The sequence below is a fragment of the Lepidochelys kempii genome, chromosome 3, assembly GCF_965140265.1.
Source record: "Lepidochelys kempii isolate rLepKem1 chromosome 3, rLepKem1.hap2, whole genome shotgun sequence".
NCBI classification, from domain to species: domain Eukaryota; kingdom Metazoa; phylum Chordata; order Testudines; family Cheloniidae; genus Lepidochelys; species Lepidochelys kempii.
Window position 1 is genome coordinate 107016148 of NC_133258.1, and position 16717 is coordinate 107032864.

The following is a 16717-nucleotide window of genomic DNA, read 5'->3' on the forward strand; positions in this document are numbered from 1 at the left end:
TTACAGACAATACTAGAGTTGATTTTTCCTATCTTAAAAGCTATTTTAATAAACGTCTAGATTCAAATGCAGCACTGGTGTGAGCAGGTGTAGCTTTGTGGCTGTTGGTTTTTTTTTTTTTTCCTTTCTGTATTTTAATCATGATTCTCAGCCAGAGATACGAGCCATTGCTTATATTCTCTGTAGGAGGAAAGCCAAAACACTGTGAATTATAGTTGATAACTTTGTATTTACAGTGGTGATATAAATTATTTATTCTCCTCTCACAGGAAAAAAAAGGGTTAGTATTATGAGGAGCTATATATTTACAGAATTAATGTTTTCTAATGAAGATACTATCGTTACCTCTTACCAATGTGGTTGTCATGAAAAAATCTGCAGTATATCATGAACACTCAATAAACCACTCATACGTAGAAGGATTCTTTAACTAAAAAGCAAACAAAACAGCACTGGAAACTTTGGGGTTTGTCTCTTAGAAGTGGCCCTTGGTGCAGATTTCACTGAAATTCATTCTGAAATTCTGCCCTCTTCACCTCCTTAAGGAAAGCGAAACATACCATTACGGATACATCAGCAGGTGGTGATGTGGAACAGTGTTCAAACGTGTTGTTAGCATGTGAGCAAGTTTTTAGACTTGGAGGATGTAGCAATCAGTGTGGAACATTGAGGGAGAAGTGCAAGTTGCAGGAGAGAAGAGTTCGGAAGAGGGACTAGGGAGTCCATTTACAATGCTAGTTGCAGCTGCAGCATCTCTGGAAATAGTTCTCTTAATAAAGAACCAGTTAAGTTTTACAAGCACAGAGTCCATTCATGATATTGCCCAGCACATGGTATGTGAAACACAAGAGATGCTGTGTTAATTTTTTGGTTATATAGTTTTCTGGATAGAGGGAGCCGTTGCTCGCTGGGAATGGGACACTGGTATTGGGCTGAAATTCCTGAAAGCAGGGGTTGCCTGCAGCTCTATTCCAGGATGGTGCATTTATGCAAATAAAGCAAATGACACTTAACATATACTCAGACTCTGTGTCACTGATATCTACTCTTCTTCTTTGCAGGGCCCTGAATTCAGCTACCTCTCGGCAGAGGGGTGAAACTAGTGCTGGAATGAGACACTAGTGTCAGAAGCAGTGGCAACATACTAAGGGCTACCTTTTGCTAGTTAAAGTCTAGTATTGAGTAAGGTGGAGTGTGCAGCTTCCCCACCCCAAGTAGCTCTCAGTTCCAAGCTCACAGATGCTCTGGGGTGCATCCCTCTTTAGGATCATGCAGCCAGCTCTGCAAACTGGTGTACTGGTGAGCCATGGCCTTTCCCCCTCCCCAGCCCCCTGGGAGATCTGTGTTTCTGGGGATGCAAGGAAGGAGCAGTTCATTTTCACATGACCGGAGCTTGTGTTGTGTACAACCCAGCAGGGTGAAGATTCTTGCTCTGCTGCACCAGAGCTAGTCACAATCTTGTTCCAAATATCTAAAGGCAACAAATCATATGGCTGACCGTGAGGATCAGGTAAAGAGGCTCTAGGAAAGCACAAAAGACAAACTGAGAGAACACACAGACGGTGGGCCCTCTGTTTGGTAATCAAGCACTAAAAATGCAAAATACCCTCAACAAAATGTCCCAAAATTCTGCTTTCAACTGCATGTCTGCCTCAGTGGTGGGATGATAGATGTATTATTTGCCAACAAGGCTTTCACAGTATAATCTCAATGCCAAACACATTTTCTTATTCCTGTTCATGTTGCCACTTGCCAGCATATTCTCACTGCAAAAATACATCAAAAAGCCCACTCTGCGTAATCTCTGGGGTGAAACATTTGTCATTTATTTCCTTTGGCTTTTATTAATGGTTTTAAGTACAGCCTATAATTACTGTCTCTTTGAAAAAATTAAGTCCTTCTGAGTAACAATGAAGGAAATGAATAAAAGCTTTGGATAGCACATGATAGTATAGGAAGTAGAGATGCAACTGGTAATGTATTTCTTATCATCTCCAATAGGCCTGTGAACCTTCTCCAATGTTTATAATGGTGCAGTTCAACCTGTTATATCCTGCACAGTGATGTGCCATTTATAAAATAGTGTTTCCTGTGTTCATAATGCTTCACTGAGTCACTTTTCTGTTGTTATACTTTAAAGATGTGTGAGTAATGAATAACAATTGTAGCTATGCCTGTTGTCTTCTGCCTAACTTATTGATCCAATTCAATACAAAATCAGAAGTACCTTGCTTCGGGAAATGGGAAGCCGCAAAACATGGGATGCACTGTAACCGTACCATAAACTAACAACGTGAGGGGAGGAAGGTTATGTACTCTTGCTTCATCCACTCTTTTTCTCCATCATAACATGAGTGGTGCTGGTTAGTGAGCTGTTAAAGCTTTGGAGGGTGTTCTTCTATCCAGGAGTGTATTAAGACAATCTGGGGCCCTATGCACACCATTACCTATGGGTCTGCATCCAGAGCTCCTCCTTTCTTCTTTCACCAAAGAGAAGTAGCAGGGGTCCTCCCCCAGAGAGGCTGGGATAGGAGAGAGAATTCCTCCCTCCCCCAATATACTCCACCAGTTGGGATGTAGCTGCTTGTACAGCTAGGCCAGGCCCATTGCACTCTTTTTCTTCTGCCATACGCAGAGTTCTAGGTTGGGAAGGTGTCAATACGGACCCTCTGATCAATGAGTTGTCAGATTGATGTTCCTTTTGAGATGAATAGGTGGTTCATACAGCTACAAAATATTGTCCCAGGCTGTCTGCTGGCTCAGGTAGATGTCACTGCCAGACAATTCCCCTGTCCCCATCTTAGGAAAATATCAAAAGCTGATCATTTTTTGGCCAAACCCCTGCCCCCCAACTCTTTCAGGGCAGGGGGTTTGGCCAAAATCCAAAATATCCAAATTTAAAATTTTTAAATCCAAATATTTGATTGAGAAACGCAGGAGTATGCTGCAAGGGAGTTGTAATTCAGATGCATCATGCCCCTATTCTCTGTGGGTTGGCCTCCCTGGCCAGATTCCATATTCAATGAAACATGATGGTCTCCCCTCTTGCTGAGTCATTGTGGTGCATCATAGGAGTCCCTGGCTGTTCTGACAGAAAATTTTCAACCAGCCCTAGTCATTGCATCTCAGTTCACATTTTGAAGATTTTCTTCAAAATGATGAGGGGCAGAGGAGATAAATTTCCTTTTTTCTTAAATGACAGCTTAGAATGTGATGTGATAGCCTGACTCTAGGAGATCATAGAAATGTAGGGCTGGAGGGGAACTTGAGAAGTCACCAAGTCCATCCTCCTTGCACTGAGGCAGGACCAAGTAAACCTAGATCATCCCTGACAGATGTTTGTCCAACTTGTTCTTTAAAACCTCCAATGATGGGGAATCTACAACCTCCCTTGGAAGCTTATTCCAGAGCTTAACTACCCTTATAGTTAGAGATTTTTTCCTAATATCTAACCTAAATCTCCCTTGCTGCTAATTAAGCTCATTACTTCTTGTCCTATCTACAGTGGATATGGAGAACAATTGATCACAGTTCTCTTTATAACATCCTTTTACATATTCCCCCCTTAATCTTCTTTTCTCAAGAATAAACATGCCCAGTTGTTTTTAACCCTTTCTCATAGATCAGGTTTTCTAAATCTTTTATCATTTTTGTCGCTCTCCTCTGGACTCTCTCTCCAATTTGTCCACATTTTATTAAAATGTGACACCCAGAATTGGACACAGTACTCCAGCTGAAGCTCACTAGTGCTGAGTAGCAAAGGACAATTACCTCCCATGTCTTACGTACAACATTCCTGTTAATACATTCCAGATTGTTAGCCTTTTTTTACAACCGCATCACATTGTTGCCTCATATTCAATCTGTGATACACTAAAACCCCCCGAAACCCTTTCAACAGTAAGATTGTAGGTGAGATTCTGTGGCCTGCGTTGTGCAGGAGGTCAGACTAGATGATCATAATGGTCCCTTCTGACCTTAGTATCTATGAATCTATGAGTATTACTGTTTGGCCAGTTATTCCCCATTTTGTAGTTGTGTATTTGATTTTTTTTCCTTCTTAAATGAAGTACTTTGCACTTGTCTTTTTTGAATTTCATCTTGTTGACTTCAGGCCAATTCTCAAATTTGTCAATATCATTTTGAATTCTAATGCTCTGGTACAAAGTGCTCATAACCTGTCCCAGCTTGGTGTCTCATCTGCAAATTTTATGAACATACTGTGCACTCCATTAACCAAGTTATTATTGAAAATTTTGAATGGTACCAAACTCAGGACTGATCCCTGTGGGACCCCATTAGATAGGCTTTTCCTGTTTCAGCTGCATGTGTGTGTTCAGCTGTGTGCAGACGTGTGTTCTTTCTACATACTGCACTGACTCTGGCCAGATAGCCAGTACATCAGGCTCTGATCGAACTGCCCAATAAGACCACAAGACTTGGTTTAGTAGTGAAGGCACCCAGCCAGGTTAATTGTCAATGAAGCACAGTAATAGCACCTGTCAGGCTCTACGAGGATATTAAGACTTAAGCTCATGACAATGGACGCAGCTCAGTCAGTGGAAGGACTTTCCACTGCCCCCGTCGGCTGGACAAAGACACTCCCTCTGAGATACATCTTTATACACAGATACAAACAAATAATGTATTACCCCAACATATCAGGGTGACACCCATTTCCTTGTACATTTTGGTTTGATCAAAACATCTCTATCCATCATGCTGTCATCCTGACCTTATCTTTCAGATGGATCAGTGTGTTCCTGTTATGTTTGGGGAATGTGCTGGTATCGAAGGTGTTCTGGTACCACCTTTCTGGAATGTGTTTGTGTATATATTCTTATGCCTAGCACTACTGAGGAATGTGTGTTTCTGCAATATCAGCCCAGTTCTTGTCAGATTCTGTGAGCAGAGCCTGCCTCTTGTTTGCAACTTATCTTTGTTTTATATTAGAAAGTTTTGACCGTTACTTTAGCCCAGGTCCTCAGGCCTCATACCAGGCCTCTGATACAAGGGCTTATGTTTCAGGCCCTCTTCCTACTACAGTGGATGCATTCACGCTCTTCAAAAGTGAAAATAATCCCATTCAAAAATGTTGTCTACCTGCAACAAGGTGTGCCTGTTCTTGTTGCTGCTTTATGAACTGTTCAGATACTTTTTAGTATAGTTAAGAGAGAGGAGGAAAAAATAGAAACATTATTATGTAATCAATTTAATGTGTTGCAAGGTGATAATAGAATTGTAACTTAAAGCAGTATTTTTTTCCTCACAAATCATAAATATATTTTTCAAGGAACAAATAACACATTTACACTTTCATGAATTGAAATGTTACTCTTTAGTTCCTCGATGTATCATTTTAATCATGTTTGCTTCACTGTTAGCTCTGACTGGCTGCCAGACCTAACTGTGTTGATTACTTGTCCTGAATATAAACTTGTCCCTGGGGCTATCCTCCTTCCTGATATGCCCTGTCAACTTTTGGTTTAGATCGACTTGGGATATGGATCTCCTGTTGTCTTATCTATACCCATCAGATAATTAATTAACCTTCGTGGTAAGCTTTGTATTCCTCTCACCCTTTGATGGATCTTATAGTTTATTAGAATTGCAATTCATTAATAATGTACGCCCTTTGGTTCAAACAGTATCCTCAGGGGTTCCAGGTTTTCTTGCCATATATAAGGCAAAGAAATAGTGATCTCATTTTTCAAATCAGCCACTGGTGAATCAATGCTCCCTTCCTTTCTTTCATGCTTACTTCCTAATTTCCTTTTCTCTTTACTGCTGCTATTGATGCCTATAATTTTGTTATGTTATCCTATCTTTCCCCCTGTGGTTTTGTTTAGTTTGATTCTTTTGTGGAAGGTGTTCTCAAAGCATTGGTTGTTTTTATAATGGTGTTAACTTCTTATACAGAGTTTATGTCCTTCGCCTGTGAGCTGAAAATCGAAATTGATGATCGGCTACGATCTTTTTTTGAGGGGAGGGAGGAAGATGGGCATTTATTGCAGACTGCCCTTTAGGCGCACTGGATATAATTAAGTGATATCGTAACTGTATTTGGCTCACCATGTTTAGTGGCCTTCAAACTAAGGACTCCACTTTTGTGGCAGCATGGTTTAATGTCAGCATGGGTTGGGGCCCAGTCCTGCAGACCTTATGGAGTTCTCCATCAGCCAAAACTCCCATTCAGTCAAGCCTGAGTTCAAGACTAGGCATAATATTTCATGAATTATTCCAGGAAGAGTCATGATAGGGTTGTAAATGAAGGATAGATAATTCAGTTTTGAAAAAATAAGAAGCAGCCCATTGTCCCACATTCAAACCAAATCTGAACTTTTTATTTAGGTCTGAAAAAGCTGGCTCATCTTTACTTTCCCCATTCTCTGTTGTTTTGGTTTACCTTTGCAATTCCTACTTTCAGCTTGGAGCAGAAGTGCTGTCATACCATGAAAGATGCTGTTTTCCTGGTATTTTTTAGCCCCGTCAGAAACAAAAAAATATTGTGAAGCGCTAAGGGTGAAATCCTGGCCCCACTGAAGTCAGGGTGAGTTTTGCTGTTGACTTTAACAGGGCTAAAATGTCATCCTAGATTTAGCCAGATGGCCTATTTTCATGAAAGAGGTCCTCATATTACTAGGGCAGTTCTACAGACGCAGTAAGCTCAGATAAACATCCAAACTTATGAGTGTTAGTTCAGATCAAACCTCTGACTCTTTTGAGGTTCACTTTTCACTAGTGGTAAACTGTGCTTACAATGAATGCAAGTGATAAGCACTGTGGGTGATGGTACATTAATGAGTCAGAGACCTGCTAAAAGTTAAGATGTCTCTCTCTCCTATCTACTCAATGTGTGTGTGTTAGCAGATGTCAAACCCTTGATTCCCATTGTTTCATTTAACAGCTGGGTTAACAACAGTTTCCAAATCTCCCACTGGTAGGTAGTGATATCAGTAGATGGACTGGGTATTTCAATAACTGTGAATCTTTGCTGTTGAAGCTCACTTGATGTTCCCTATAAATCTTATTCTGAATGCAATAACCTCAGTTAAGTTTAGCATTTATAAATACTATGTAATGTGGTGGGTCATTCATGGACAGTATTCTTTAGAAGTAACAAAATCTGAATTTTGCACCTTCAAATATGATATGACTCCCAATTGCACACTGACTAGACTCTTGGCACTTAGCAACACACATTTTCCCATTGGTTCAGCTGACAGGCAGAACTCATTTGAGACAAAACGAAACAATTTCCAACTGGTGGGCTTGATTAGTGCAGGTGACATTAAATAATTAACAAGTTCTCTTTCAGCACCATGCTTCGTGCTTTAATTAATATCGTTCCTTAAAATAAGGAGTTGTTTACCATTACTGCTTCTGCAAGCTGATTGCTGCTCACAAAAACATCTGAGACAAGACTATGCCCAGGGGATTGCTTTCACTTCATTGTTTATAATAACTACAAACAAAGAGCTGCAAAAGCTCATCTCGCCATGAGGCATCCTGACAATCTGCCAGTTTAGTCCCCAATAATAATGAGACTGGCACAAGCAATAAACTCAGTGCTAATCTAATGAGGGCCTGTTTCAATCGCCCATTGATATTACAGCAGCTGCTAAGCACCCAATGTTGAGGACATACAAATAAGAGGTATGTCTCCAACCAGTTGAAGAATAATTACCCCCTCAATATGGCCTTGCTAGTATACAGAGACTGTGTCATCTTTTTTTTTTTTCCTTTTCCCTCTCAGAGAGTTCATTCAGACAGGCCCTCTTAGTCAATGGTGTAAATTGGATGGGGTCATCTGTCTTTGCTGAGCTGGAGAAAAGGTTCAGTTAATGTTTCAGCAAGCATCCATGCAGATAGGAACATACATGTGATTTACAGTCTCGTGTATACAAGGAGTGTATGATGTCACTTCCTTCACTTAGTTCCTGTGGTGAATGCAATTATGAACAGATGGGAAAATGACATGATTCCACTGCTAATGAACTTCCCTACTGGGGAAGAGGACAGTGCATTACCCTTTTGTACTTCAGACTTTTAATTATCACTTTTTTTTCCCAGCATGATTATTACACACGCTCACATCTGAATTTAAGTCATTCTGGATATAGTTAACTAATTCCATTCTGGCCAGGAAAGAACAAAGTGCTGTGGAAACAATGGAACAAGGCATTTACCAAATGGCAACACTATGATTAAAATGTACATTTTGAGAATAAAATATCCATGGTAGTGTGAATCCTTAAACCCTCTTTTCTCCATTTTTCACCCACTCCTCTTTCCCTCCTATTACCCTTCCCAACAATGACAATGAATTGCACAGCAACAAGCTTATGTGGCTGAAGATCTCATGATACAGTCTTGTTCTTACATAAGAGAGACAAGGACTAACTGCTGTTGGGGAGAGAGACATTACATTGTTTTAGCTGTGCTAGGAAGAAGGAATAGAAAGTTACTGGTTTATAAAGGATTTTTAAAACAGGAATTCCTATTTTTGCCCAGCCATAAGCAAAATATAAATCTGGAAAGATTCAAGTTCAGGTTCTAAATTTAGACCAGAGAATCTTTATGTAGGTTCTAAATTGTTCAAAATGCATTTTCCCACCTCTGAAATATGTATCTTAATACAGATGTCTTGTGAAAGGGGAGATCCCAAGCGTCTAATTATTGTCTGTCTTTTCCCCATCTCCTGAAATAAACTGTAGAGGGAGAGGAGAGGACACCTGTGAATTCATCACATTAAGATGATAGAAACTATTACCCTGAGGGCTTTTCTACACTGTGAAGTAATGCACTGTACAAGGCTGTGAATTCTAAAGCTCATATTTAACATGGTTCTCATTAGTTGGTCCATATAGACCCTGCTGGTGTGCTTTAATATAAAGCTGTTTGGAACAGTACTACATTAAAGCATACTAGGGAACCTTCCGTGTGTACCAGAAAGGTCTCTATAGACCAAATAATGTACAACATGTTAGTGAACTTTAGAAATGACATCCCCTAGAGTGTATTACCTCACTGTGTAGACAAGTCCTGAGCCTACAGTTCATTCTCATGTTTATATCATGGTCACCTTTCAGACCAGTCATTGACACACAATATTACCACTAGAAGGTGCTTACAGTCTAGTGTGTGCCAACTCCCTAACCCAGAGCTGGAAAAGAAGGTGGACTTCATTGGGTTCAGGCAGTGACTGGTAGTGTAGCCTCCATAAGACAGCTCTCGGTGGTTTTGACAGCGTACAGTACATAGATTTGACTCACCAAATATATCAGGGGAAATTAATAACACTCTAATGTGTTAATCATCTGCATTCCAGGTCAGCTTTTAATCTCAGACTGTGATCCTGTGATCATTCTTATTCATCACCTTTTTTATAGTACTGCCTCAGACCCAACCAAGAAAGGGGCCCCATTGCACTGGGCAGTGTACAAACACAAAGTAGTAGACAGTCCCGGCCCTGAATCTAAATAGACAAGACAGATGTGGATGGGGGAGACGGGACATAACACACAAGCCAAGTGAACAATGTGATGGCAGCAGTTTTTTCCCAATGCCAAAAGGGCGTAATGGGAGACCAAAGTCTGTCACGCTGTAACTGAGACTGTGATCGACTCCATGGTATGAAGAGACAACTGAGTGAGCTGAAGTGCTAATATATTAGACAACTGCACTGAATTGTCCAATGTTTAAAAAATGAACATTTGTAGCCGTGTCATGATATACTTGAGTCTTTGGAGCTACTATCTTCCTGGAGCAGAGAGGGACCTGAGTATTCAAAGTAGCGCAAACTGCTAGTAGCTTCCACGGTAACACATGGCAAAATCAAGGCTTGCTTTGCAATGAATGAGGACTGCAGCTCATCCTTAGGGCTGTAGATTCTCTTCAGTGCTATCTTTTGTAACCCCTCTATTATGGGCTGACAATTTATATTATCACTTCAATTTCTAACGACAACTGCAGCAACAAAAAAGCTGTTGAGCATGGCTAGCTCATTCTTTGCTGACTCCCAGCTACCTGCCTATCTAGTAATCCTGCAAATTTGGTGATGCCTTTCCCCTCAGACCCTGACATTTACAGCAGGACTTGATCTCCTATGCAGACCTTCAGCTGCTCACAGTAAAATTGAAGATATTTTTAAAAGTCAAAGCTATTGACGATATTTTTTGGAACAGGCTCTAGGACTGCATAGGTTTAACACAATAGAGCTTGAGGTTTACCAGGCAAAGGGAGTATTTTCTGCCAACTTAATTTTTTATTTGGTCACCCCTGATGACAGAAATCATGCCTGCCTCTTTTACTTTAAGCTAGTGATTGCAGGTCATAACTGGACTTCTGCATTTTTTACTGAGCATTAGCTACTGTGATATGCTGGCTGCCCTTCCATTCCATACACCTTTCCATGTGTCCATCAGATGTCATAAAACCTTGCACTTGTGGCAGATAACGCTGAATCATTCCTGAAAGACTGCATGAAACTGGCACAGCCCCTTAATCCCTTGAATGGCCACATGTGATGCCAGATGAAAAATGTGCACTTCCTTTCATGCTGTACTTAGGTTTTTGACTGTACCAAAAGCAGCACAGTCAGGTGCCAGGCCCACCAAACTTCAGCAGCAATTGTTAGGTTTTTTTAAAGGGTGAGGGAAAACCCAGGATGAGGAGAAGCAGGTGTGATGGATTGCCCCCCTTTAAGGTGCCACCTGATGTACTGGCATACCACTGAGTCCACCTGTTCTGCCAGCCTGGGGCCCCTTTACCCTGTCTTGCTGAGCCAGGCTCTTCAGCCTCCTCTAGCACATACACAGGCAGGGCCACACCCAGCTGCAGAAAGACACAGACACTGAGTTCAGCTCTGGGAAGACACAGTTGAAGAGACTCGCCCCGGCACTCAGGTGCCCACCTGCCTTGGAGAGCAGACCCAAAGGTATATTCTCTTGTGCTGTATAGAAAGATCTGCACAGCGCAAGTTCATAAAAACCTCACCCTCTCCCTCAATGTGACGAGAGATATACACAACTTCTTGCCTCCCCCCCCCCCAGTTAGAAATTGCACAAACTGGGTTTAATAATAAACAAATCAAATGTATTAACTATAAAAAGGCAGATTATAAGTGAATATAAGGGATAGCAAACAGAACAAAGCAGATTACTGAGCAAATAAAACATACATACTAAGATTAAGATTTTAGAGAGACTGGTTTCAAGAAGTAATTTCTCACCCTAAATGTTATTTTAAGCAAGCTGCAGAGTTTCTGTAGCTTACAGTTCCAGTTATTTCTTCTTACAGACTGGATCCCCATCTCAATCTGGACTCACCCCTGCCTTTACCCTCAGATCAGTTCCTTTGTCCCTTCAGGTACTTTCAGCAGTCTTTCTTCTTGGGTAGGCAATGGAGGGGGGTCCTCTTTGCCTTCCGCCCCCGCCTTAAATATGATTTACATAAGATGGGAATCTTTTGTTTCCCAAACTTGATCTCCCCCTCCTCTTAGTGGAAAATTACTAGAAGTCCAAGATAGTGTTTAGTACCAGATTACAGGACTGCCTGACGTAGTCGTGTCACAGCTACATCCCAGGACAACTGTCAGGAAGGAGCGAGATTAGTATCTTCACCGTCTTGTTTTTCTTCCTAACAGCCCATCAAGGCTGATGGCCTGCTGTCTGGTAGGTGTCTCCCAAATACATGAGAGTTGTAATTGTTGCATATTCCTAACTTTAGATGCAGAAATGATACATGCATACAAATTGGATAACCAGATTCAGTAACTTATAACCTTTCCAATGATACCTTACATGAACCATCTTGCATAAAGTATATCTTAGTTATGCCATACTCATATCATAGCCATATTTCTATGAAGAATACAGGAAGTAATGTCACAGCAGGTAGACAGTTTCTGGAGTTGCTCTAGCACAACCTTCATTATCAAATTAAACAAACTAATGATCACACAGAACAAAGGAAAAAATTACCTGAATAGCTAGAGAATTGCCAGAGCTTGAATAAAGCAAATCTAGTTGAGCAGAGAAGGAGAACTGTGGCAGATTCTTTGTCTGGCCTAGTCAGCGTTACCCCGGGTGAGCTGGGCCAGTCGTCTTACTTCACCCTTTTCCCCAGGGGGAACTAGAAAAATAGTAGGGAAGGAATCACTGACAAGTTCTAAGGAGCCACATTGCAAAATCAAGGATTCCTGTAAAGCCTTGTTCATTTGAAATTAGGGCTGGAGACTATTAATTTCTGGTTTCAGATCCTTAAGAAAGTGAGCAATTAAAGGGGTCCAGTGACTAGAGGGCTTTAAATGGCTGTGGCTTAGATGGCAATGTACTGGGGTTAGTAGAACATCTTCTTATCGGATGTGGAGCTTGCCAAGCCAATTTATGGCACCCTCATCAGTGCAGAGCAGGGCTCTCAGGCCACCATCTCCAGACACTTCCTACTTGCTGCCCTGCATCTTGGGTTTTCCTTCACCCTTTCCCTCCTGATTTCCTCCTCAGATCACCATCAAATTTGGTCAGAGGGAAGGCGTCAGTGATGTGTAACATTGTCTGTCTTTGGCCATAGCCGCATGTGTGAAGGCTGGCTACACATTGACCCTGGCACATTGAAAATTGGTTCAGAAAGGCCCATTAGCAGCGTGGCAAATCAAAGATGAGTGTACGCATGGCTGGGTCAGTTATAAAAAGTGGAACTAGGAATACCAAACTTAAATTTGATGTGATGTCTAAATCACAGCCTCTTTTTATTGCTCAGATTTCTGTGAAATCTAGTTTAGTATAATAGAAGAGTACTCAGACTCCCCCACCCCTCCTGCTTCTGGTACTAGTGGGTAGACTGTCAGATATTTTTTCCTATTAATCTGATATGCAAATGAATCCTTTGTTTGCCAGGTATTGTTTTAATAAAAGAGTTCATTTATAACAGTGCTGCAAAATGATTTTACCATCTATGAGTCATAATAGGCAGCAATCAGTCTGTACGTTTGTAAACAATGGACATTTTAATAACAGGAAAGCAGTTTTTAAAGGATTTTATTAGTAGCAAAGGAAAAAAGCAAAGATTTAATTTACAGTGGTGGAATATCAAATTATTTAAACTTTAAAGTGAAAAAACTTTGCAAAATATTCTACCAGAGATAGTTTATAATTGTGCTCATGCAAGTTGTGATACACTGAAACTACTTAAACTACTTTATATTTTACATTCATGAGTAGAAAAGTTATAGAATTAGGATCTCTAGCGTTGAGAATTTTTGATCTTCAGGGTTTGAAAATGCTCATCTGGGCCTTGAAAATACTGTAATTTGTTTGCTTTTTATTCCTGCTATTTAAAATAGCATTGGCCAAAATAAACTAAAGAAGAACACTTTAGAGACATATGGCCCATTAAGGTCTTCCATTATGGTGATAGGAAATACTAATCAACCTTTGTCTCAGTATCCTGACTTCAGAAATCTAAATGTCTGTTCATCTAACTTGAGCACATAGGATTGGGATTTAAGTGAAACAAATGTAGCATTGGCAAAGATAAATCAAAATGGACAGATTAAATTTAGTTAGCTAACACAAAATGTTAATAAAAATGTTATATGGCTTATGGAGATAAGTTTGGGGAGATGCACATAAAAATCTCTTCATTATTTGCTTTCCCAATGGGGGGGGGGGGTGTTAAAGGACCTTCTGTTTAGTCTGGATACGATTTTTTCACTGATATTGTGTATAGGAACCATATACTTGTATATAATATATTTAAAAGCATATACATATTAATTCTAGTTTTGTCTTAGCTTAAATCAACAAAATAGATGAAGAGCAGATATTGGAAAGGGGCAAAAGGGAAATGAAGATACTGTAGGATAGGAGAAAGAAGGTCCCCTATGAAACTCACATAATGGCTCTTCACCTCAGTTTACCTATCTGTACAATGGGTGCTCTAATGCTTACTTGTGAGGCTTGATTTATTAACATTTGTAAATGTTCTTGAGATCCTCTGATGAAAACTGCTATATAGTGGCCAGCCAGCTACTGACATTCACGAGGCTCATAAGAACATAAGAATGGCCATATTGGGTCAGAACAAAGGTCCATCCGGCCCAGTATCCTGTCTACCAACAGTGGCTAATGCCAGGTGCCCCAGCGGCAGTGAACCTAACAGGTAATGATCAAGTGATCTCTCTCCTGCCATCCGTCTCCACACTCTGGCAAACAGAGACAAGGGACACCGTTCCTTACCCATCCTGGCTAATAGCCATTAATGGACTTAACCTCCATGAATTTATCCGGTTCTCTTTTAAACCCAGTTATAGTCCTAACCTTCATAACCTCCTCAGGCAAGGAGTTCCACAGGTTGACTGTGCGCTATGTGAAGAAGAACTTCCTTTTATTTGTTTTAAACCTGCTACCCATTAATTTCATTTGGTGCCCCCTAGTTCTTATATTATGCCCCCTAGTTCTTATATTATAATAACTTTTCCTTATTCACTTTCTCCACACCACTCATGATTTTATATACCTCTATCACATTCCCCCTTAGTTTCCTCTTTTCCAAGCTGAAAAGTCCTAGCCTCTTTAATCTCTCCTCATATGGGACCCGTTCCAAACCCTTAATCATTTTAGTTGCCCTTTTCTGAACCTTTTCTAATGCCAGTATATCTTTTTTGAGATGAAGAGACCACATCTGTGCACAGTATTCAAGATGTGAGGGTACCATGGATTTATATAAGGGCAATAAGATATTCTCCAGCTTATTCTCTATCCCTTTTTTAATGATTCCTAACATCCTGTTTGCTTTTTTGACTGCCGCTTTGCACTGCGTGGAAGTCTTCAGAGAACTATCCACGATGACTCCAATATCTTTCTCCTGATTAGTTGTAGCTAAATTAGCCCCCATCATATTGTATGTATAGTTTGGGTTATTTTTCCCAATGTGCATTACTTTACATTTATCCACATTAAATTTCATTTGCCATTTTGTTGCCCAGTCACTTAGTTTTGTGAGATCTTTTGGAAGTTCTTCACCGTTTGGTCTTAACTATCTTGAGCAGTTTAGTATCATCTGCAAACTTTGTCATCTCACTGTTTATCCCTTTCTCCAGATCATTTATGAATAAGTTGAATAGGATTGGTCCTAGGACTGACCCTTGGTTACACCACTAGTTACCCATCTCCATTCTGAAAATTTACCATTTATTCCTACCCTTTGTTCCCTGTCTTTTAACCAGTTCTCAATCCATGAAAGGATCTTCCCTCCTAGCACATGACAACTTAATTTACATCAGAGCCTTTGGTGAGGGACCTTGTCAAAGGCTTTCTGGAAATCTAAGTACACTATGTCCACTGGATCCCCTTTGTCCACATGTTTGTTGACCCCTTCAAAGAACACTAATAGATTAGTAAGACATGATCTCCCTTTACAGAAACCATGTTGACTTTTTCCCAACAATTTATGTTCTTCTATGTGTCTGACAATTTTATTCTTTAGTATTGTTTCAACTAATTTGCCCGGTAGTGATGTTAGACTTATAGGTCTGTAATTGCCAAGATCACCTCTAGAACTCTTTTTAAATATTGGCATTACATTAGCTATCTTCCAGTCATTGGGTACAGAAGCTGATTTAAAAGACAGGTTACAAACCATAGTTAATAGTTTCACATTTGAGTTCTTTCAGAACTCTTGGGTGAATGCCATCTGGTCCCGGTGACTTGTTATTAAGTTAAGTTTCTCCATTAATTCCAAAACCTCCTCCAGTGACCCTTCAATCTGTGACAATTCCTCAGATTTGTCACCTACAAAAGATGGCTCAGGTTTGGGAATCTCCCTAACATCCTTAGTCATGAAGACTGAAGCAAAGAATTCATTTAGTTTCTCTGCAATGACTTTATCGTCTTTAAGTGCTCCTTTTGTATCTTGATCGTCCAGGGGCCCCACTGTTTGTTTAGCAAGCTTCCTGCTTCTTATGTACTTGAAAAACATTTTGTTATTACCTTTTGAGTTTTTGTCTAGCTGTTCTTCAAACTCCTTTTTGGCTTTTCTTATTACATTTTTACACTTAATTTGGCAGTGTTTATGCTCCTTTCTATTTACCTCACTAGGATTTGACTTCCACTTTTTAAAAGATGCCTTTTTATCTCTCACTGCTTCTTTTACATGGTTAAGTCACGGCAGCTCTTTTTTAGTCCTTTTACTGTGTTTTTTACTTTGGGGTATACATTTAAGTTGAGCCTCTTTGATGGTGTCTTTGAAAAGCATCCATGCAGCTTGCAGGGATTTCACTCTTGTCACTGTACCTTTTAATTTCTGCTTAACTAACCTCCTCATTTTTGCATAGTTCCCCTTTCTGAAATTAAATGCCACAGTGTTGGGCTGTTGAGGTGTTCTTCTCACCACAGGAATGTTAAATGTTATTATATTATGGTCACTATTTCCAAGCAGTCCTGTTATAGTTACCTCTTGGACCAGATCCTGTGCTCCACTCAGGACTAAATCGAGAGATGTCTCTCCCCTTGTGGGTTCCTGTACCAGCCGCTCCGAGAAGTGGTCATTTAAAGCATCGAGAAATTTTGTTGCTGCATTTTGTCCTGAGGTGACATGTATCCAGTCAACATGGGGATAATTGAAATCCCCCACTATTATTGAGTTCTTTATTTTGATAGCCTCTCTAATCAACCTTAGCATTTCATCGTCACTATCACTGTCCTGGTCAGGTGGT